General features: G+C 37.9%; 1 protein-coding gene across 3 annotated transcripts in view; it reads left to right on the top strand.

Moving 5' to 3' along the window:
• The window catches only part of INSC (INSC spindle orientation adaptor protein), a 127,356-nt gene that overhangs the window by 41,454 nt on the left and 64,331 nt on the right, over positions 1-21,571 (top strand). Inside the window, exon 1 of one of the 3 annotated variants that reach the window (XM_063159466.1) lies at positions 19,865-20,141. The exons of the other annotated variants lie outside the window; for them this stretch is intronic. The gene's annotated coding sequence lies outside the window, so the exon portion shown is untranslated. Of the gene's footprint in view, positions 1-19,864; positions 20,142-21,571 lie in introns of those variants that run through there. 3 annotated transcript variants of the gene reach the window in all.

Genomic DNA, 21,571 nt, shown 5'->3' on the forward strand with positions numbered 1-21,571 from the left:
TTACAAGATATTATAAGGTATTCTGCTGCTTATAAGAGTAATGAGCTTTAACATTGGCTTTTCCATCTACAATAAAACCTACCTTTCACTTATGCCCCTGCCTTTCATCCTGTGTAATGAAAGTTCATTACCCTGTTTGTTTTCTGTGAGTTTAAATTGTAGTTTACACAGGGTTTTTTGATTGTATACATGGTTTTTTTTATACTTTCCATATAGCATGGCAAACTAAACTTAAGACAGTGCTGAATCTGAAGTCATTCAACTAAAGAGAGGGTACTCAACACCAAAAGTGAAATAAGATGCTCTTTTAGCTTCTGGGATTGTGTTCAGTTCAGGGCTTCAACTGGAGAAATATGGTACAATTAGAATTTGTAAAAAAAAGAATAAATGATCATCTTTTATCAAAATTAGGTTAAAAAACCAAACCACAATTGTTATCACCAACTTCCCCTTTTCCCCATAAAAACGTCCGTACCCCATAACAGCAGCAAAGGAAAACCAAAATTAAATTAACAAAACAAACTGAAGAAAAACCTAATCCTGAGTCAGAAATGTGCACTAGCAGTTTATTAAGCCAGTTGTGTCTTGGGCTACATCAAAAGAAGGGATGGGGCTTTGAGCAACACGGTTTGGTGGAAGATATCCCTGCCCATGGCCCAAGGGATGGAACCAGATCATCTTTTAAGACCCTTCCAACCCAAACCATTCCATGATTCCATGAATTGATTAAAATAGCTTGCAGGTTTTCACGTAGCAAACTAAGGCTACTTCCAGAACTCCAGGAGCATCCATGAAGGGCTTGGCACAATGTTTTTTTTTTTCACAACTCTGTTCAGTACATTACTGTGTGCCTGCTGGAGATAGAACTACTCAAAGTGATGCAGAAACCTTTATGGAAATAGAGGGAAAAATAATTGTCTATATTTGGCATTAGTTGGCATTTAGATAATGTTTGTTGAAAGCTGTGTCTTGAAACAGAAGCAAGAAAAATTCAGGATTTTATACTGCAAGAACTGCATTGAATCTGCTTGTTTTTCTGCCTCATCAGGATGACAAATTTGTAGAACTTCATGGAACATATGGACATATGAGATGCAGAACAGATTGGTCTATAGTCCCAGAAGTGAATATTGTAAAAAAAAAAAAGAAAAGAAAAATGGGGAAAAAAAAACCTTTAAAAAGTAAGAGGATTTCTACCTGATCAGGAGCTGAATAATTTCAGGGACCATCACATTGCATTTTGCTTCTACCTTTAGAGTTTATGTGGTCTCTATATAGCTGAAAAGAGGTATTTTGAGGGGTAAGACGTGCAGAACCCTTCAGTGTGTTTAAGATTGTGTTCTTATGGGGCTGTTAGGAAAAGAATGGATCCATCCATTGGTCTCTCTCTGCAGAGTGTCTAAAATTTCACAATATATGATTTAGTGCTCTGAATCACAGGCAGTCATGTTTTGTTATCCCGTCATAGAAAGTGAATTCTGACTTAAATAACGTGTTGTTTTTTTGTTTTTTCCCTTGAGCTTGCCAGTAATGTCTTACCCCTTGTGTTCTGTAGGTGATTGGAATCTGTAGGTTTTGATGCCATTGTTCTCCTGGCCCTGAATTCTGGGCAGTGAGTTGTTTGGTCGCATGGCAGCTCATTGAAATGTTTGCTGTTTCATTATCTCCCTATTTTCTTAGATATGAATCCCCAACTGAAGGATTTCTAGGGATGGGAATTCTGTGAATAAACACAAATAAAAGTTGTTCTCTCTTTTTTCTCATTTTGGTCTATTTTTCTTTAAACCACCTCATTTCTTCTTACCTTTCTATGTCCAGTGTGCATGGCTTCTGTAGTTTGTAGCCCCATCTGAGTGCTTGTTTTTCTTCTTTTTTTTTTTTTTTTTTTTTTAATAGCACTTCTTTTCATCTTCAATTGTAAGACTGTCCTCTAGTTATAATTAGTCATAAAATCATGTTTAAGTAAAAGTGTTTTATTGTTTTGTCTGATCAGGGATGTCTTCTGTAAGTGCTGAATTTGTCCTATTTCACTACAGTGTTCGCTGCTGATAACTAAGGGTTTGTTCTGTATTTCTGGCTTTTCCCACCTGTGTCTGCAGACTGACCTTCTGTCTAACAAGGACTCCATGAAAAGCAGAAAACAACATTTATATTTCTGGTTTTTGTATTGTACAAGCTACTTGCTGTGCATAGGTCTTGCCCTGTTAATTAGAATCCCACATTCCCTGTGATCAGTTTTATTTGGATTCCATCAGGAACTTTGTTGTTGTGGCTCCTTGAAAGTTGTTGGATAAAGACTGGAAGAAGTTCTAGAAGAAAAAAACTCAAGTTATTTGTAATATAAGAGCTAGAGCAGAAAATTTTCAGAGTTCCAAGTTCAGTGTTCTTACTTGGCTCAATGAATCGCTGCTTTGAGTTTCTAAAAACCATTTGAGAATTGAATGCTTGCTGGGGAATTGAAAATGTGTTTTGAAATACTTCCTTTTGCAACAGGCTGTAGGAAAAGATTATAACAGAAGAAAGGAGGGTGCTTTGCCAATAATGCAATAAAATTACCTTTTGGTGACAAGAAATAAAATCAGTTATTGCATAGCTCAAGGCACTAATGATGCCTCATTTAATGGCCTTGTATTCCTTTCCTTTCACTCAGTTTAGCCTACAAGAATTCAGCAAATAATTTTATAGCTTCAGAAGTGGAGTTCACCTTTCTATGAAGTATTTTTGACTTTAGTGATTTATATTGTACCTGTAACCAAACTGAAAGCTGAGTTGTTTGTATGGAGTTTTGATGGTGGTTGTAAAACAGATTTGTGAATCTGTATGGTTCTTCTGGGAAGGATTTTCAGGCATGTTAACTGACTAAGTCCAAAGGGTGATGTTAGTAAAGCGGCAGCTATTGATTTGCCATCATTTGGAGGCATTCATGAGGAATATGAACTCAACAGATTTTTTCTTTTCCTTTGGATCTATGGGTAAAATATCTCTGTTCCTCTATTCAGGATGTTAAAATGTAGGTCAGCAGTTTAGCTAGCAAGCAGCAAAAAATAATTGCGTTTCACTTGTACTTTGGGCATTTTTGGGGTCTGTAAGTCTGCCAGAATTCCAGATATTTCCTAACCTTTTCCTTCCGATAGTTTTATCATTACATCTTTATATTTAGTTATATAATGTTTTGTAGAAATATGTTATACTACTTCCCAGAGCTGTGCTGTAAAATATTGTATGTTTAACTGTAGAATTCACAAGAGAATTTTGGCCTTTAACCTGAAAGAGATTTGAGTTTGTCCACTATAATAATTGTCAAGTTATGGTGACTATAAAATGTGAACAAATTGATGAATTTAAACGATCTGTCTGACTGGCCTCACTAGACCTTTCCTTCATTAACTTGATATTTCATATTTGTGGCTTGCTGTAAGTTGGAAAATACTTTTAAAAGATCAAGGACCATCTTTCATCATTAAAGACAATTAAGATTTTATTCTGAATCCCTCATAAGGGTCAGTAACGGTACATAGCATGGTTTCATAGCATGTGGCACACAAGCACTGTAAAGAGCTCAAGGTAGTGCTGCTGCAGCCTTTATTATGGAAGAAACCCTGCCTATTATTTTGAGAATGCATACTTTGGAAAAGTGGGATTTTATAGAGGAGGCTCCTCCCTTTTTGTGTCTTAGAGAGAAAGCAGTTGCTGTCTACACAGTAGACATCTTGTGTTCGGGTTGTGGTGTCCTTTTCAGAAGTTAATTTTAATGAACCCTCAAATTTTAATGTCTTTGAAATCACAGTGACAGAGCTGTGCCTGAATGCCAGGTTACCTTATCTGCCTTGCATGACTCATAGGTTCTGATTGCATCTTCACAAGTGTTGCATGAAATTTTCATTGTGACATCGAGTTAGAGATCCTGCCAGCTTTACACCCTGACTCCCATTGGTTTATGGCATTGGCTCCATGGTTTGTGTTTCTCTGCTTTCACTGATGTTAGTGAAACAAAAAATTTTCAAACAATTCAGATGTTGTTTGTGGTCTTTGTTTACATGAATTCTAATCTTTATCACAGTTATTTTTCTGTAGCACATTTCCGAAGAGATGCAGAGCAGGTTAAACATCTGCCACCACTCCTGTTGGAGTTTTCTGTTTTCAGAAGACAGACTTGCAGGTTATTTCTGTGTTAAATTAAAGACTTTACCTTGAACAGGGAGCCTTTTTTCTGATGTCTTAGTCTAAAAATGTGAATGATGCATTGACAAAAATTCTCTGATTTCCTTTAGTCTACAAAATATTTTTATTGCAATTTGATACTTTTCTGCTTTATGTAGGAAGTAGAGGGATTTTTAGAAGTTTAGGATATTTTAAATGTAGTATGAAAATCTCATGGAATTTTTAAAATTGTAAAGCAATTGTATTCATACTGACATGTTAGTAGTTTTAGTCAGAATTTTATTTTGCCATTTTCTATTATGATAATGTACTTTATATTTCACTTACCATTAACAGTATTCCTTTTCAGTTCACAGATGGGGTCTCATAAATTCTCTCTCTTAAAAAAAAAAGAGAGAAAAAAAAGGAGGGGGGGGAAGTCAAAACCTGAATCTGCTTAATTTTGGTGCAATGCTAAGTGAAGTACATAGGTATCTTGCTTATTTGCCATACATCTTTTGAAAAAACCCTCCTAAAACCCTACTATAACCCCTCTTTTGGTTGAGTTGCTATGCAGTCATGTTATGCTTTTACATCATAATATTTCAGCCATGGGTAGCTTCTAGAAATCACGGTCTTGATTTCTGCATTGTCTTTGTGAGCTTCCTGGTGTTAAATAACCCTGAACACCAAGTGTACACTTTCTGAGCCCAATGTATTTGCTGTGGGGAAGGGATGTGCAAAAGGAACCTCTCCTAGCAAAAAAACCATATCAAATTACCCTGGTGGTCTGCTCTTGTCCTGCTCTGAGAATTTGATCATACAGGGAAGAACTTCCAAGTTGCTGTTTTCAGGATGGCAAAGTTAAGTAGTATTATCTGTAAACAGTGCATTTTACAAGAAAAACACAGAGCTTGCAGTGTCTAATCTTTACCTTCCAAGTCTTTGTGAACTTTGCAAATTACAGTAAAGACTGAGTCTGTGCTTTTCCTTTTACAATATGAAATTATTCATTGCTTGTTTTGCTGAGACACTTTGACTTTCTGTGCAACTATATATATGTCAGGTAATCTGAATTTAGTATTCTTGCTGGCATAATATTGGAAAATATGGGATAGTTTGGTTTGGCTTTTTTTTTGGAAGGGAAGCATATAGGACACCCCCTGTGAACCAAAAGAGAGAATTGTTAATGCTAAGGGAGTTAAAAAGTGTAAATTATTATCATAATAGGTAGACTATGCTGAAATCAAATGGCATGCCATGGAACCGAACATTCCATAATTTTCACTCCTTTTAGCAGTTAGGCCATATTGCTGTTGTTATCACATTGGTAACGTAGCTGGAATTATTCTAGTTAACCCTGGAAGAAAATTAAGGATGAACTCCTGTCTTTTTGCTTAGTATATCCAATAGATCTTTCCCGTACAACATTCAAGCTGGCTTGAAGCATTTTAGGGACCTTCCCCTTTACTGGGCTAAGACAGGGAAAAAAACCCAGGTTGCCCTCTTTAACAGAAATACAACTCTTCATGAAACTTGAAAACAACGGTCAGACTAATGAAGGGATCCTAAAGCTCAAGGACTCAGGTTCACTGAGTTAGTTCTTGACTTATTCTGAGAAAAGATGGTGTTGTGTATGTCTTCAAAAGGGCAGTGTGGTTTGTTTAAACTTTGATTTAGCACTAGATACCATTCCTCCTGTTTCTCTCCTGGTTGTAATGCTGACATATCTTCTTGCCTCAGGCAAACCACTTTACCTTCCCTTGTCTTTGTGTTCCACCTCAGCTAGGGAAACACCAGGAAGTCCTTACTAGCCTATCTCCATATATTTTTATTTCAGTGGTTCTTACACAGCACTATGTTATGGGCTTGTGTGCCTTGTTCTGCCTGCTGTGGGTGCAGCATCCTTCTGAATTGTGGCAGGTGGGAAATGTTGAATATTACCTAGAAACTGCTTCCAGTAAATGCAAAGAATGTTTCTGTTCACAAAACCCAGCTTGTTCTTTCCGTATGTTACATTTTGTCATCATTTTCACAGTGGTGAGTTCATTAAAATCTCTTTACAACCATGGCCATAACAGAGACTGATGAATAAGTACCTGTACCTTAGTATTTCTGAGGTGTTTTTCCACAATTAATTTTTTAAAAATTAATTCCCTCATTAAAGATATTTCAATGGTTTAACTATGACTTGTCTTTTCAGCTGTTTAGGATAAATACTAGTACCATACTGTGTTAAATACAGTATTTTTCTCTTCAGTTTATGTTTCCTGGGAATTTCTTCCTTATTTAATTGCCTGGTCTCTCTTAATCTGCTTCACTGTTGCCTGGGGATGGTTGGGAGGATCTTGTAATCAGTTGTTCAGTAGCCTGTAAAGAGCAAATTAAAAAAAGCTATGAGGACAATGTTTCAACTTTGTAAATATTTTTCTTTGTTATTTTCCCTTTTTGACAAATAATATAATGATCTTAAAAAATGTGCTGGTTGGTGTGACCCCATTTCTGGTCTCATTAAATTGGCTCATGTCTGTTAGTGGTTGGGTTTATGAGCTCATATTAACCCTGAGGGATTTGGAGTGCAAACAGGAATTTAATATTAAGCTGAAGTGTGGCTGTTAACAATTCCAGTTGTTTTGTTTTGCTTCTCACAGTATTTCAGAGAATGTGGTATTGTGAAAATATATATACACACACATAAACATACATATTGTTTTACTTAGGGAAATATACATAAAGGACTCTATGTAATATTTTTCTTATTTCTAAAGAAACCACTTTTAATTGTCTTGCATATGTAAACTATGCTTCAGGTATTTGAGTATTGCATTTTGTTAATTGTTGATACTTTATTGTTGAATTTGGTCCTGGAACTATAGAACTATAGGTCCTGGAACTATAGAAAACTTTTGGTCCAAATATAGAAAATTTGGTCCAAATTGGAAGTTTAGAAAAAGTCTACATCAAGAATATAATATTCTCTTCAGCTAAGGTTATGGAAATATTTTTTCAATATCTTAAATGTCAGCAGCACTGGTGTCAGGATAAAGATTAAACAAGAGCAAACCAGGGAGAAGCTGAGAAAATTATCAGAGGAAAAATGGAAGAACTAGGCAATGGTATCCAAGTAACTGAGGCTGTTCAATGGATGACATGATCAGTGAAAGCAAACTTTTGGGAAGTGCTATAGAGCAAAAAATATCTTGTTCAGTATCAGCTGTGCACAAATCAGTGGTTTAATGTATTATGTGTTACACAACTTAACTCTGGGATAACTGTGGTAGTGGGAACAGATGAAAGTAAAGGGCAGGCAAATACTCTAATTTGAAAGCAGTGAAATCTACTAATGATGTGTATTCAGGTTGTTAACCTTGCTTGCCAGGATCCTAGAGTGAGGGAGCCTTAATTTGTTTGCAGGCTGACTTGAATTCTGGGCCAGAGATTCCTATGCTTTGTGCCATTGATGCAAAATGACTCTTTTTACTTTATTTTTGAAACTTTTAAAGTTTAAATTCCAAGTTTCAAATTGAATTCACTGCAGTATTTTAAGCTAATATTTCAAGTGTAAAATCTGCTATGCTGGCCTGTCTTTGAGGCTTAAAGGAAGTGGCCTTCTGAATATTACAAGTGTCCAGTCTGCAGCAGTGAAGAGTCCTTTATTCAAAGGTGTTTGAGTTGGTTTCTCAATCTTGAGATTATTACTAAGGTCCTCAGACTTCTAGATTTCAAGTAACAATCCTTTACAACTACTATTGTTTAACACTTTCTTATAGTCCAGAGCACCCAGTGGGAAGCCAGGAGGGAGAATTATGGAAGAGCCATATGTCTGCATAATTTTAATTTTATGTTGTTTTGGCAGACACTTCTCTCAATAGTGGTTCAGGCACAAAGCTAATCTTTTTCCATCTCATTTAGAAGCAAACAAACTTTTCTCAAGCCTGTCTTCCTGTGGCACAGTCCCCATGTGGAGGCATGAGGGATGTGTTTATGTCGTGAGAGTGAATCAGGAAGGGAACACTCCTGGCTTAGTCTAACCCCCTATTGCTCTTGGCTAAAGTGTCAGGAGCAACCTGGAAAGCAATCAGCTGTGACTGCCAGAGGAAAAAAAGATATTTACAGCAGGACAAAAGGGCTGGAATTGTACTGGACGTTCTCTAACTGCTGGATGAGGGGTTGATCTCAGTAACTTTGAAAATGTATTTTTTTCCCTTGGTAAAATCTGCAAACAGTCCAACTGATCGAACTGCTGCACAACTGCTCTGCTGTGTAAGAGGAGGTATTTTAAAAGGTATTTTAAAGTACACATTGGTCCCAGCATTGTTCTACTGCATTTCTGCTTGCTGCAAATGCAAGGTGGTCAGTCAATGCTTAAATTGAAGATTTTTTACTACTTAAGTTAACAGCTTGATATCAATTTAAATACCTCAACACATTGCACAACAATCTTGATGGATTTTCCAGCGTCTAAGAAGTGATACCGCTCTTTGCTTGCCAATTAAATTTCAGTGTGTGTATGTATGTATTTGTGGAAGAAACAGGGAAGCTTCTTGGACAGTTCTGATGTCTTTTCAATTAAAATTTAGCTCAGCATTTGTCTATCCTTTTTAATTTACACAGAATAGGGATGTATATGACATATATTAATATACTGGTTAAAGTGCAAAAGCACAGAGAACTTGATTTCAGCTTACTCTTCTAGCAAACCTGTGCAGGGTTTTTGTGTTTCCAGAAAGAAGCCTAAAACTACATTTGGAAGAAGTAAAATGGGCTCCATACATTTCAGAAACTTATGGCCTTTCTCTGTGTTCTGTTTACCTCTGTCTTTTGTTGACATTTGTCCAATGATCCATTCTCTCTGAGGAGTGTAACTTACTTTTTACATATAACCGTCTTTCTCTCCCCATTGTGTCTCATGAAATGTTTCAGCATTATTGCTCTTTCCACTTTGTATACACCATGCTTTTGACAATGATACTTGAGATTAGATTTTCTTAGAATTGCCTACAAGGACAGGTTGCCAAGAAAACCAAAGCTATGGGGAAGGTTGTGCCCTTGTTGGAATCATAGAATGGCTTGAATTCGAAGGGACCTTAAAGATGATCAAGTTCCAATCCCCTGAACAGGGACATGGTCCACTAGGCCAGATTGCTCAAGGATTCATCCAGCCTGGCTCTGAACATTGCCAGGGATAGGGCATCCAGACCTTCCTTGGGCAACCTGCGCCAGTGCCTCACCACCCTCACAGTAAAGAATTGTCTTTCCTAATATCTAATCTAAAACTCTCTTTCAGTTTGAAGCCATTCCCCTTATCCTGTCATGCTCTTGTAAATAGTCTCTCCATCTTTCTTGTGGGTTCCCTTTAGGCATTGGAAGTCCACAAATAGGTCACACAGCTTTGAGTGTTGCATCACTTTTTGGACCCCTCTTCAGTATTTCATTTGGATCCCCCTTTATGTGTACTTGCACTTGGACCTGTACTAGTGTTGTAAAATAATGCTTACATGGAGGCCCTGGATGAAGGCCAGGCAAAGCCACCTTTTGCACTTTTCACATGTCTCTACCTGTTTCATACTCTGAAGAAATGCCTTTGGCAAATATGATCACCTCAGCATAAAATGAATCAGGAAAGAGGAAATGGATATGATGGAACATGCATAATATTTCACAAATGTGATACAGGAACTGTACCTGCTTCCTGCAGGTATATGAACCTTTGTTTTATTTGAACCCATAAAGAACCTCCAATCACTCTTGCCCCCAGAGTAAAACAGTGCTACTTCTCAACTTAGGTCCTTAAGTAATCTATAACTAGAAGTGAGTTTAGTTTTATATGTCAAAGAGCATCAGTGGTGAAAACAGCCCATTAACAGCTCTGTGTACATCCCTGCAGCTCGTTAGGACAGAGTTTTCTACTCCAGATAAATTTGGTGCAGATGAGCTTATTTACTACAGTTGTATAAGAGAAGATATGTTAGGATTTCAGGCATTCTTTTATGTCAGAAATAGTAAAACTTTTTGCTAATAGGCAGCAAAATGCTGCTGGTATTTGCCTTATATCCAAGCTTTTTTCTCTGGCAATGTTGTTTGGAAGTTGAAAGCTCAGAATGCTGTCACTGTTAGGCACCTGTGCAAGGAGTGACCAAGTGGTTCACTGACCCACGTGCAAAAAAGTTATGAAAGGACATCCTGGCCAATGGTAGAGTGACACAGAGATTATTCAGCATGACCTAGAGCTTTCTTTTGGGAAACTCTACTTTAGTTTTCAGGAGACACAAAGTCAGAAAGTTGAATGAATTTTGTATGCCTCTGCAAGGAGATTATTTCTCATCAGCTTAGGTCTCCAAATTAAGTAAAATGGAAATAAGGTTTCTAGGATTGGTTTTCAAGGCATTGCATTTATTTTTCCCAAAGCTGAAGCTGCAGAACAAATTAAATGGAGTTCTGTGTACAGTTGGCTGAGAAATTGTTCTTCTGTTCAAGTAGTTGTGAATGTATTTGTTTTACCTCTGCATAAAGTTGTTTCTTGTTCCACTTAATAATTTGAAAACAGCAGAGGAAGATCTTCTGCTGAAAGCTTCTATCTGTCAAATATCCCTCAAAGTGGGGACTTGAGCACCAGTTCATTATAAATGCCTTACTATTTTCCTGGATAAATATGTATATGTGGATTGATAGGCAAATTGTTCCAGCTGAATTTATGGCATGAGACAAATGTTTGAACAGCAAATATCTAGGATATTTCAAATGAAATATGAAGTTAAAATATGTTAAAAACACAACTTAATGATCTGAATGAGGAGATATATGGACAGATATTAACCTCCAGGTATACACATGTGCATATATGTGCTCCCTTAATTGGAACTGCAAATTATGTCTGATAAATAAAAACCGATCTGATTTAAAAAAACCCAAACAAATGGGGAGAATGGGATAGGGAAAGAGTGAAGGAATAAAATAGCTCAGAAAACAGCCAGCCACTTATAGATCTGATGTATTAAACAGCATTTTGGTATGTCATTTGTAGTCTCATGGACCTGGCAGTTACTTTTTTCTGTGAAGTATTGTGACATTTGATTTCAACTATATGTATATGGAGACAAATAACATAATGGCTTCATTTGCATGTGCCCTGTCATGGTTTCACTCCTGCTCTCACTAGCTATCATTCCAGGCAGCTGTGAAGTGCAGGAAAATCTAGTTTCAATAAGGTTATGCTTGGTGCAAAATCCAACCATATATTTAACAGTTCAAGGGTGCTGCAGTACCAAGGTGATATTTCATGAATAGAGAAAGAGGATAGTCTCATCCCTCTCCATTTTCATGGAACCAATGACACTTTTATCAGTATTGCTCTTTAAAACCTCAACTATGAGACTTTGACCTGAGTAGTGCAGTCTGGAATATCTCAAGCCCTCAAAACTTCCAAGTTCAGGTCAGATGTCTGTGGGGTTGCAGGGCTGTGAAAAAAGGTGGGAAGGGAAAAACCTAAGCACACAACTTTGGTTGTCAGTGCACATCTGACAAAACACAGGCAGAAGTTATTTAATGATGTTTTTACTGATCCAGTTGAAGTAACTTTGCAGCATGTAGCATTGATTCCCCTCCACCCCTGCATCCTACACAGAGAATTCAATGTAACTTTAAAGTGTGAAATTGTGCTGAACTGCTCTTGTTTTGTTCATGCTTTCTTTATATCTTTCAATGCATGTTTTTTGATCAGCCTTAAATTAAGTTCATTGGTATTTCTTTTCTGCTCTCCACTGGAAATGGGTGGTGCTTGCCTTCAGTACACAGCAGTAGTGAGAGGCAGGAAATCAGAGACGTTATCTTGTTTGGTTTGAGGAACAGAGGTACCAATCAGAGTCTTTTGAAGAAGTGTGTCTATTCAAATTATTAATTTCTGCAGTATATTGAAGAGTAATGATTAATCTTTCCCCAGGTAGGAATTAAATGATTGGATCTTGTCTCCTGAATTCAGAAGGAAGGTTCAGCTGCTTTTCTTTTACTTCAGTCTAAGAATGAATTCAGTGAAATAAAAATTTTGGGGGAAAGGGACACTAGGGAAGGAAACTGCATTTTCCTCCAAGTTAGAGATGGCCCAAAATACACAGTGTTAAGCCTGTAAGATGTTTTAAATTTAGTATTTGGCTTTCAGGGCATTGTTTGAGTCCTTCCAGGAGCAGGTGTCAGGTGAGAAGTGGAATCTAAATTACACATCTTTTTGCTTGCAAATAATGTGCCAAGTTAGTGCTGAGATTGCTGCCTGAATTTTTTGTATTAGTGGCAGCTACAGGAAAGTACATCTTGCTTGGGAATTGAAGCTTGAAAAGCTGCTGAGCAGGTGCTTTGAAAATTTTATGAAATGATGAAAAGCCTTTAATAAAGCTAAATTGATTTATCCTAGTAGTCTGGATAACAGTAGAACATAGAAATCACAGAAATGTTTTATTTGCTTCCCTGTACAGGGAAGTCAGTTATCTTATTTTCTTGTACAGGGAAGTCAGTTATCTTATTTTCTTTTTACATGATGGCAGCAGAAGAAGATTTTTAGTCAGACAGACACAGAACTTTTTCTTTCCCATGAAAACCTTACTCTCATAATACAGGCTGCAAAGGGGAAACTAAAAGAATATTCAGTGAATAAGTTACTATTTTGAGTGTGTTTCACATATGTATTTTCCGTTTCTGTGGAAATTCTGTTCTCTCACAGTAATTTGTATGAAATAAATTCCTTTAGCTAAAGCTGATGACAATTACAGACTTAATATGATGCAATATTTCCTTGCTTCCATTTCTGATATATTTTCAAATCTGATTTTCTTGATGTGCTGTGAGGTGCCATAATGGATTATAAAAGGACAAAAACCTAGTTCCACTCATCCTTTAATTGTTTGCTTTTTTTTTAAATGCAAAAGACTGTACTGCTATAAAACATCCATTTATTTATATTTGGTGCCAGAGGCCAATTCATTGAACCTGGGATGTAATATTGCAAAACAATGGTGTTCACTACACTTCTGTGCTCTGTTAGCTGTCTTCCAGGTTCTTTGATGGCCACTAAGCATTTATTACTGCTAAATAAATAATTAAGGAGGGATAATTGGCTTATTTTTGTGGAATGATACCAGAATGATGTGCCTTTTTTTTTTGGGAAAACATCATTTTCTGTTTTTAATGCACTGCAGAATCTGGAGTCTGCATGCCCTTATGAATCATGGCTAGTTAGCTCATTTGTGCCAGAAATTCACTGACAGCAATCCAAACCCTCCTCTTGCTAAATGAAGAGGAATAAATAGATATTCTGTTTCATTCTACTCATTAAGAAGGGGGAAAAAGAAGGAATCCTTATTCTATCTTTTCGCTGGGTCTGTGTAAAAGCCACTCGGTTCTATCCTCAGGGGTTTGTAATTCTTTTCACTTGCTCCCTTGTGAAGGTGGAGATTGACACCTGGGCAATGTCAGCCAGATCTGCTCCCTCCCTTGCTCCTCTTTTACACCTGATGTTCTGAGTTGCTGTGAACAGCAGTGAGGTGAAAAGTCCTCACTAATGAATTATTTCCCAGGAAGGAGCAATCCGTGGGATTCCTAACCCACTCATCTTTACTTCTGCCAGGAAACCAGGCTGTGTTTGTTTCTTCACCTCATTCAGTCTTGTGAAGAACCCTCCTGAACTCTTGTCTATTTCAGGTCTTGGAATCCAATTGCTTTGGATTTTATATTTTAATGAGAGTGTTCCGGTTCAGGCATTCTTCACACTTCAGCTGTTGTCCATCCTTGAAAAGCAGCTCTACAGTAGTAAAAATAACCATTCATTTCCTTTTTGCTTCACATATTTGGCCCTCAGAACTCTTCTCAGGATTGCTTGGAAAAATTTTATTTTTTTGCCTTTCTCCACTACTGTTACAGTAGCATCTGAAAGCTTCAATCAAGATGACAACACTGTGTGCAATGCTCAGTGCAAAACCAAGGAAGTGTCACTTAGGCTAAGCAAAGAAGAGAGTTTAGCAGGAGAGAAAGATGGCAGGAAGTAATAAAATTTCTCAGAATATTAGTAGGAAAGCCAAGAGTGGAGCTCAGCTTTTTAAATTTCTGCTTGAATGTATCCATTAGATTGGTCTTTTGCTATGAGTAACATTATCGTGCCTGGAAAACCACACAAGTTTTAAAAAATTCAGCAAATAAAAGTCTGGCTGTGCACACCAGCCCATCAAGTCTGTATAGATAAGAATATTGCATTGCACTTTCTGATATGAAATTAAGCACAAAGCTTACAAATCAGAAAATGTTGAGAAGGGCTTATTATGCTACCGAACCTTGTGATCAGTCTAGACCCATGGAAAAAAGGGATTTGCCTGGGTACCTCTGTCTGTTGGGTGGTGGTTCTTGCACCATTCTGGCCACCTTGGTACAATGATGGTACAATTTGACAATTTGTTCTGGAAAAGTGAATTCTGTGAAGAGCGCTGCTTATGGAATGGAAGTGCTTATGGAAATGAAAGTTGGAAATAATCCCATTAAACATCTTTTGTTTAAACAGATGTACAATCTACACCATGCCTGGGCAGTGTTTCCTTGGATCCCACAGTGCACCCTCCACGCCCTGGAATTTCACAGCAATTCACTATGCATTCAAATGTCCATTAACATATTCAAGGAGTGAAATCCTTTTTTAACTGCTAAGGGTAGGAAAATCTCTTGATACCAGTGAAGAAATTATTTCCTAAACTCCCTTCCTAAAATTGTATGGTCTTGAGATTTAATGTTTGGATTAGGAATGTTTGTCATCATTGTTTAAGTCATCAGCTTTAAACATAAGTAAGCTTTTTTATTATTTACTCTTATCTTTCTTGCCAGCATTGGATGCCAATAGAAAACTTCATTCTAAACAAAAAAACTGTCTGCATTATTGCTGGAGGAAATAGTGCTAAACTACTTTTTCCTGCTTTCCAGTCAAAATATCTATAGCCTCTTTCTGAACCATCTTCCTCTAAATTCTCACGCATTTAGCATAGTAAAGTTGTGTTGCACATGCATAGTATTGTTTAGCAAACATGGTTTCTATTTCTATGGTGTTTGGTTTGGCTTGTAATAGCAATGCACAATGCAAGGAAAATGCCAGAGTCAAAAGTTGAAATGAAGTTGTTTGGTTGCAAGCAAACAATTCTGATAAGTTTATTCGTTTGCTTTTATCTGTTTTATTTTATTAACGAAACCCTAGGATTTATACAATTGATACAAAAAAGAGGAAATTCTTAATACATTAAAGCACCAAGTTTTTGTTAGTGGACTGAAGTAATTTGAAAGGTCATGGAACCAGTCTCCTTGTAACTACAGATTTGCTAGAATTCTGTCCATGTGGTTGTGAATTCCCCTATTTAGCACAAAGAGTGTGTCAGGGAAGGCCACTCCTTTCCATGCTCTCCCCAGGAATACTGTGTCAGTCTCTCCTTTTCCACTGTGCTGAGAAGTGACTTCCAGCAAATGTTATCCCCAGAGCTTGAACAACATGATGGCAGCCAAGAAAAGGACTTTGCATATCCACTGTTGGATCTTTGTATCCAGTGCCAATGCAGGTTTTGCCACAGCCTCCTGCCCGCCTTCCAGGTTTGCACTTTCTTTCTTCAAATGTGAGGACAGCAGCTGAAGGCTCTCCTCCTGCTCCTTCAACTCCTGAAGGATTTCTTCCATTCCTTCCTTCTCACAAACAGTTCCCTTCCCTTCAGAGGAGAAGAGCAGCTGGTTGATGTCAATAGCTAACATCAGCAAAAGGAGTACCCAGAAGATTGCCATGGAAGATCCTTCCTTGGAAGAGAAAGAAGGGTGGAATAAGCCAAGATTCCGATTCTCAAGAAGAAAAAGAAGCTTCACACTGGAATAAAAGCTTTTGTGTTCTTTCTAGCCCTGAAAAAGGCTGCAGGCCAGAGGAGCTCCTCAGTGCGTGTCTCTTGCTGCAGGTTCCAAACTCAGCTCCCAAAAAGGCTCCATCAGCACAAGATGAGGGGCAAGGTGAGGAAGGTGTGGCACACAGGGAGGCAAAACAGAAATGGCCATGTTTGAGGAGAGAGAAGTCCAGAGTGTTGAAATGAAAGAGGAAACAAAGTCCCCCAAGTAACAGGAGGAGGAGAAGTGGGGCCTGACAAGCTGGTGCAGGCCACTGAGGGAGACATTCCCCAGCTGCTCTGCCAGGGGGACTCAGGACAGGCTGGATACAGCAGAGCCCTCAGCTGGGAGGCAAGGAGCGATGAAGGTGAAGGAGCTGCTGCTACAGAGCTCTGTCTGACATACTGTCACTTGTTCACATGAGTTTTAAATCTCAAGAGAGAGAGTTTGTCAGGTTCTGCCTCTGTTACTGAAGGCCTAGAGACGTTGGCATGACCTTGTCTGAACCTGCAGGGCTGGTGGGAGCTCACTTACCAGCAGGCACCTCTGAGCAGTGGGTGCAGGTACTTCTGAACGGTGGGTGCAGCTCACTTACCAGCAGGTGCCTCTGAGCAGTGGGTGCAGGTACTTCTGAACGGTGGGTGCAGCTCACTTACCAGCAGGTGCCTCTGAACAGTGGGTGCAGCTCTGCTGCAGCACCTCTCTCTGACACCAACCTGCTCTTGTTGCCTTGGAGACATTCCTGAAGTGCTTGAGTTCCAGGGTCATGGAATCCTGGGGTTGCTCAATACTGGAATCCTAGAGAACCACAGATTCTGGGGTTGATTTTTTTACTTTCACAGAATTCCCAGAATGACTAGGTTGGACGAGACCTTAAAGATAATAGAGTCCAACCCATGCCCTAACCCCGTAAATAAACCATGGCACTGAGTACCACATCCAGGCTTTTTTTAACACATCGAGGGATGGTGACTCCAGCACCTCCTTTGAGATGATGCTAAGCTGCCAGGTTCTCCAGAGCATTCTCCATTAATTTCATTTTCAGTCAGTTGCTTGTCTCTAGTCAATTCCAATGTGGGATTATGTTGTTCTTAAAATTCTTTGCCCTTGGGGAATTTACTATAAGCATTGTCAAAAGAATCATGAGTGCTACACCCCCAAGCCTCATCCAAAGTCCACTGAAGACAGAGGAGGAATTTAATTTCAGTTTTAAGGAATGTTGGCACTACATTTCTTAATTTTCACACTTGCTGCTTATGTTGCAATCCTCAGGTGTCCATGATTATCACCCAGAAGCCAATACCATATTACATTTCAGCTGTTCCACAGAAATATGCTTTATAGCAAGGTGGCTCAGAATTTTCAATTGAAAAATACTGGACTATATTGTGAAAACATTTTTGCCTGAAATATTTTATGATAAAGTACAATACCATCACAGGCAAAGCATGGTGGAAAAAGTGATAGTATAGCCGGAGTCTTTGCTGCTTCAAGAGGTGGCTTGCAATGGAGATACTGTGTGAGTTTGGCTTTTCCTGTTGGTTGTAATTATTGAACCTGCTTTGATTGCATTTAAATCTTCAGTTAGCCTGGCTTTCATAGGTTCAACACCTCCACAAGGGAAAATGAAAGCATCCAGGAACACTAACCACCTAGTTTTGACTCTGCAATGTGAATGGAAAGAGAAGGGAATGCATCTGAGATATAAGCAAAACAGAATATTCAAGAGGCAGGAAAATTACTCTATTTAAGCTGCTGAACTTACTGAAAAAATTTGGTAGTGACTCCAAGTGTAAAATAGCAACATAAAATGTTTCTGTCTAAGAAGTGAGAAAGGGTGGAATAAGATTTAATTGGAAAGCAAAATGAAGACCTTCTACTAAGGAGTAGTTGAAGGTTTGGAATAAAACAGGAAATGAGTTGCCAATGCATGGACCTGCCAAAGATGCACAATAATGAATAATGTATCATTCTCTAGGGCAAACAAAATTAATTTGTCCCCTGCCCTCTGAACAAAGGAAGTTCAGTGATTCCATACATGATTTTTACTATAAAGTACATAAAACTTGTCATTAGACAAAGGGGTAATGACAAAGGGGACTTTTGAAAGTACACAATTAGAAGTGAACTTGAAGTATTGAAGAAAAGGGGGCAGTAATTGAAATATCAATATTTTGCATTTGGGGGTTGGGGACAAGAAAGTCTGCAACAACCTGTAGTTTATTCTATGGAAAAAAAAATAGGAGGAGAACCTATGTATGCTGGCTGATTGAGATGACAGTGACTGGCTTTGCCATTAAGATGTGGTGGTGAAAGCAGGAGGCTCATTCCTAGGCTGTGTGAAATGAGATTTCTAGTGGAGATAAGGTCATACTAATATCACTCAAAATTACTGTTAGACTTTGTTTTCTATCAAGCAGATATCAAGTCTTTCAGTAAAAAAATAATTTTACAGGAACTACAAATTTATTCAAAGCAGGGGTCTGGAAAGGACATAGTTTCATAAAAGGAATCTGAAGAATTTTGCTTGTCAAGTGTTGCAAATTAGAAGCTGGGAACATGTGTTTGCTTTCTAGAAATGCATTCAAAGATAAAATCTTGTTTAAAAGGAAAGATGAAACCAAATGGAAATGAATTAGCTTTTAAGAAATTCAGATTAAAACCAAGAAACTTCCAACCAGACTTCCACTGTGATTCTAGAACAACCATTTAATAGAATGTATTTCAGCCCTCTAAATTAATTTTAGAGTGATTTTTAAGCCATTTATGAACAAGTCATCTGATCTGGTTGCTTCTAGTATCAAATGTGTTGGTTTGATGGCACAGATTAACTTTTCCATCTTCTGACTTCTACAGAAACATATAAACCTGTACACAAATATTGAATTTGTTTGATTGGAAACTGCTTTCTTATTTGAATGAGACCACCTAAAGTATTTTTGCCTTCTCATTCCAGTATTTGTGACGCTGTGTTGCTACTTTTAATCTTTTAAATTTGTCTGTTGAATATTCTGATGGGAATCTTAGAAAAGCTAACATCAGACTGTCCTTTTCTCACCTTTTTTTTTTTTTTTTTGACAATTTTAGCTGGAGCTACTGTGTAATAGATGTGAACAAGGGTCTCCAAATTTCTCTAGTCTCCTGAGTGATACTGATCTCATAGCTCCCTGTAAAATGCTTGTTGCTCCCTTCATTAAGTAATCCAGGCTTTACTTAATCAGAAGGGTTAGGACCTTAAATGAGTAAATAGTAGAAGGTGAAAGGCTAATGCTGCTGCTCATAATGCATGTCATAACTCCTTTGAATAAGGCACAGAGAGCTGTAGTGTTTGTTATTAAACTACAAATTAAGGCAGATTTGGAGGAAGAAAAAAACAATGTTCAACGAGGCACTAGTGCTGTTTTCATGGACTCTTGTGTTAGTCTCCAAATTAGTCATTGCTCGTGATTGTGTCTGAGCACTTCCACTGCCTGTGGCCCCAAATTATGTCCAGTGTTGTTTTTCTCCTTTTCACTTTCATTTCTAGCTCTCCCTCCCTGCCAGGTGTCACTCTCTTGTAGCATAATCTTATAAGGCCATGAGGAATATTGTCCCCTTCAATTACAAGTGTAGCCTGAGCATTGGGAAGCAGTGAGCCAGGGTGAGCTCTCTTGAGCACATTCTCTCCTGTTGCTGGCCTTGTTCGCTTTTCTCCTTCCCAACACAGGAAACATGCCCTGGTAATTATGGGAGTGAGAACTGTGTGTGTACTCAGGAGTCTGCAATTTAAATGTGTGCTGATGGCAACATCCCTTCAGGATTATCATCATGCTTCAGTCACCGTGTCAGATTTTAAACTCCTGGATGAATCTGCAAGGAAGTTCTGAGAAGATTTGTCATGCAATGTTCCGTGAGGCACATTCCTCTTACTTTGGGCTAAATGAAGTCAAAAGTCACGGATTCTGCCATTGTACACAAAGCTAAGCTCACTCAGCTCTGCTCTCTCATCTCTCAGGAAAACTATAATTGCTGCACTTTTTTGCAAGACCCAGGCTGTCATTTGCAAAGAGATTGAGTCATGGAATCCTTCATCTTCAGTACTACTTTTGTCTGTGCACAGAAGAACAGCTCCAAATCATCAGGTAACAAGAATAAAAGAACCAAAAAGAGCAAATATCCTTCACAAATCTATATCATTCAACCAATATCGTCAGCAAATTTTTTTTTTGACCCATCCCTCATGTTCAAATTTTACACTGGTTAAAATTGCCGTTTTTTAAGTCTGGTAGATTCCTCAAGTTGGATAAAAGCTCATTAAGTCTGATTTGAGTCCTTAACAGTTTGTTAAATCTGAATATGCCAAAATCACAGGGTCCAACAAACTTAGTGGTTTTCCTTGGTTACTATCTTGTAACAACACTGGAAAAGCAATAATATTCATTTTTAGTATGAATTAATGATATTATACAAATTCAACAGACATTTTGGATGGTAAGCATTGTGACAATAATATAATGTTCTTTGTTCAGCTTTGCCTGAAAAGAGGCTAATTAACAACCTTATAGTGCCATTAACTTGTTGATAGTGGGGCTTTTTTGAATTTTCCTCCTTCCTCTCAGGAAATTGTAGTCTTTTACTGTGGTCTTTAACTTCTGTGAGCTCAGTGGCTTGTGTGTTTGTCAAGACAACTACTGTTTTAGCAACTTAATGTGCCAGGCAGGAAGTAAAACTCCTCAAAACCTGCTTGAACCTTGCCTTAGTATCCCTTCAGCTGATGGAGGTTGGATAGGACTGGACCTACTTAACTATTCCCATGGACAGAAAATTAGTACATAAGTTTACCCCAGACTTTACATGAACTAATCAGCAAGCTTCGCTAGGCTGTGGTTTTACAGAGCGACTTCCTTAAGTTCTGCAGTGTGCCAGCAATTCTGGACTGGTATAATATTTTCCAGACATCTTTAGAGGTACAACTTACAGTGAGGCTTTCTCAGAAAAATGTAAAGATCTGAGGAGAACACTGGTGCAGCATTTAACACTAAATTATTTATATGGCCTTTTCAAGAGGCTGATGGAACAACTGTAAGTTCACACATCATACCTTACTTATTACGAGGGATAACTGTGTTTTTACTTTCCTTATAGACTTTTCTACAGTGGTGCTCTTTGAGTAATTTTGCATTATTCATTATACTGACTAAATTGGGGAAGTTGTCAGATTTTGGTAACTGTAGCAATTTTGAGTAATCATTGAGGCTAATTAAAATAACCCTTTTCATACAGGCTGTTAACTTTTATAAAACCTAGAAACTAGCTTTTATTCTTGTGTTCTAAAGGTTTAAATAATTCATACTAAGGTCACCTTTTGTCACAGTGAAGTTGGATTTCCAGTGTCCTATCGGAAAAGAAGTAGGTAAAATTAAGAGGGGAAAAAAAATACCCTGCAAACCATCTGGCTGTACTTTTATCTTGCTGCATCGAGTACAAAACCTAAATATTTGTAGGATTCTATTACCTTAGGAATGATCTACACAGTAAGTGCACTCACTTAAAAACCAGGAATCTGATTCTT

The sequence above is a fragment of the Melospiza melodia genome, chromosome 6, assembly GCF_035770615.1.
Source record: "Melospiza melodia melodia isolate bMelMel2 chromosome 6, bMelMel2.pri, whole genome shotgun sequence".
NCBI classification, from domain to species: domain Eukaryota; kingdom Metazoa; phylum Chordata; class Aves; order Passeriformes; family Passerellidae; genus Melospiza; species Melospiza melodia.